The sequence below is a fragment of the Rousettus aegyptiacus genome, unplaced genomic scaffold (assembly GCF_014176215.1).
Source record: "Rousettus aegyptiacus isolate mRouAeg1 unplaced genomic scaffold, mRouAeg1.p scaffold_m13_p_5, whole genome shotgun sequence".
NCBI classification, from domain to species: Eukaryota; Metazoa; Chordata; class Mammalia; order Chiroptera; family Pteropodidae; genus Rousettus; species Rousettus aegyptiacus.
The window spans coordinates 112,659,881-112,663,094 of NW_023416308.1; the positions used below are offsets into that span (position 1 = coordinate 112,659,881).

The 3,214-nt window shown below is 36.2% G+C and overlaps 1 pseudogene; it reads right to left on the minus strand.

Annotated features, from left to right (window-relative positions):
* Window positions 1–2,023: 2,023 nt before the first annotated feature.
* LOC107509725 lies at window positions 2,024–2,963 on the minus strand (annotated as a pseudogene).
* Window positions 2,964–3,214: the final 251 nt, after the last annotated feature.

Here is a 3,214-nt window from a genome sequence, read left to right on the forward strand (position 1 = left end):
TGGGTTGACACTATTTTCTAGATGGTGCTCTCTGCAGTACAAATATTTTAATTTTGATGAAATTTAATATACTTTTTTTCTCTCTTATCATTTGTGCTTTTGGTGCTATATGTCAAGGCTTTGCCCTACCAAAGTTTACAAAGGTTTACTCCTATATTTCATCCTAAGAGTCTTGAAGGTATAACTTTTACATTTAGTTTTATATTTTGAGTTAATTTTTATGTAAGGCGAAGAAGGGGGCTCAATTTCATTCTTTGTTTTTTTTTGCAATATGTATATATGTGTGTGTATATATATACATATATATACATACATATATATACACACACATATATATGTATGTATATATATGTATATATATATACACACACATATATACATATGTATATATAAACACCTACAGCACCTGGTCTTTGTAGGTGGTATCCCATCCAAGTACTAACCAGGCCTGACCCTGCTTAGATTCTGAGATCAGGCACGTTCAGGGTGACATGACCACAGACTCTTTGCAATATATTTTTATTGAGATATAATTCATGTAACATAAAACTCGCCATTTAAAAAATATATATATATTTGTCTCTTTAAAGGTTTTTTTCTGTTTGTTTTTGTTTTATTTCTAATTTGAAGTCTACTGTGTATGATATCAGCATAGTTACCCTGGCTCTCTTTTGGCTGCTCTTTGTATGAGGTAATATTTTTCATTCTTTTACTGCGTCTCAAGAAATGTTCTAAAATTATTTTCCATAAAATCACAAAATAGGCAATGAACTAATTTATCAGTGATTCATGTATATTGACTGCTGGACTCAAGGCTTAATTAATTCATTGATTTATTAATTTAACAAGTCCTTACTGAGATATTGGTTTGCATTGGAAAGGAAGATGATAGTAAAGAAGCAACTATACTCTAGTGTATGTTCTAGGTGGGGAAATAGATGAACAAGTGAATCAACAATAAAATAGTAATAATAAGAGTTGAGTACAAATCAGGACTACAAATAGGACAGGAGGGAACACTTAAGCAAACTCCTGAAAGAAGTGAGGGAGCTCTGAGCATGGACACGGCAAGTTCAAAGACCCGGAGGCAGGAGCGCACTTGGAGCTTGTTGTCCAGGAAAAGCAAGAAACTCAGTGTGAAGGAAGTGGAGCGATTGAGTAGGAGAAGAATAAGACTTGGTGGAGCTCTCTGAAAACAAGCATCCATGACTAGGTATTATCAGTCATTTCGTGGCATTTCCAGAGGGGAAAAAAAGAATAACATTACCACTACATGCTTCATTTATTTTTTTACACGGTTTCAGGGTCGGTAGTCATACGCAGGAAAATTGAGAAATTTCTTTATTGTAAATTGATCTCTTCTTGTGCTCTGGTTTTTTACTTTTGAAAATGGTCATGTGACCATACTTTTGCTACCAAATGACTTAGTGAAGACAAATACCTTTGAGAAGCTATACTGATATAGCTCTGAGTAAAATATATCAACAAAAAGAATACACCTTTATTTTGGTTTTCTTTATTTTGGACTCTTGGAATGGTTTTTTAAACAAGAAAAATAAAAATGTTAGACATAAATTTATATTCTGATACCATAGCTATTTATTTTATTTTTTTATTAAAAATCTACTCATATTTAATCCAACTCTTTAACAAATTTTAACTTTTGCTTGTATGTGCACATATGAGATCCTTGCACATGCTCTATTCATGGGTTTTTGTGAGCTCTGTTTTACATCTATGCTTGTATTGGCATGTTGTAGAGAAAATGCGAACAAATGAATAAATAAAATGTAATTAATAGGGCTTATGACAAGCAGTACCTAAAAATTCTTAAGGTCCCCCTTGGCCATCCTCATTTAGATATTACATATCTGAACATAATATTTTTTCCTAGATGACAGACTTTTAAAGAGGAAATGGTATCACCTCAGTAATTTAAATAAAGCGTAGATTGCAAAATGTGGGTTTCTACATGGAGAAGATTTGACAGGAATGAAGTTAGGTCATTGTGTATCCTACAACTTCAAAAGGTGAAGCCCAGAGACAATTTTACTTTCTCAACAACATTCTTGAATGTACTCTCCACTGCTTTATTTCTCTGGCTGTAGACCACTGGATTCAGCAGAGGGATGGCCATAGTATAGAATGCAGGTGTGAATTCATCTGTGTCCATGGAATGACTGGAGCTGGGCTGGGAGTACATAAAGATGAATGTCCCATAGAAGATGGGACTGCAGTGAGGTGTGAAGCACAGGTGGATAGAGCCTTCTGAAAACCCTCTGCTGAGTGCATCTTCACGATGGTGGCAAATATGAACAGGTAGGAGATTAAGATGATTCGAAGAGCAAAAAGGATGTTGAAGCTTGCACAACACCAAGAATCAGCTCACTAATACACCTGTCAGGGCAAAAGAGAGCCATGACTGCTGGAACATGACAGAAAAAGTGATGTAGCGGATTGGACACACAAAGACAATGAACGTGTCTCTAATGTGGTTGGAGGTGTTCAGGAAACCATGGATGTAGAAGTCTATGACCAGACAGACACACACACTTGTCATCATTATAGTGGTGTAACGTAGGGGTTTACACACTGCTGTGTAGCGGTCATAGGCCACTGATGCCAAGAGTACATTTTCCACAGTGGCAAAAACTATATAAAAAAGAACATCTGAGCAGCACATGCATTGTAGAAGATGCCCTTGTCTCCTATAGGGAATCCAGCCATGACCTTGGGAGTGACAGCTATAGAGTAACAAAAGCCCACCAAAGACAGGTAACCTAGGAAAACGTACATAGGAGTGTGGAGACCATAGTCCAAGAGAATCAACAGGATCACCCCTGGGTTTCCAACCTTGTTGATGCAATAAATGAGAGGGAACATGATGAAGAGGGGGACCTACAGTCCTGGGGCACTGGTTAGTCCTAGGAGATGAACTGTGTCACTTCCGTATTGTTTTCCATAGATGTCGCTTGGGGGTTCACAGCCCTGTCGCTATGAGAAATAAAAAAAGAGTGATAAATGAGTAAGAGAATGAAGTGAATTCATTTAATATTACGTGTATATTTTCTTTATAGTAATGTGTTCTATACTATGGCCATCCCTATACCTTAAGATTCTCCAGATCTGAAGATTTAAGGCATCAATTATCTATAGAGTTGCACACTATCGAAGCTGAAAAATTTTCTTGAATCACCTTCAACTTTTAAATTTT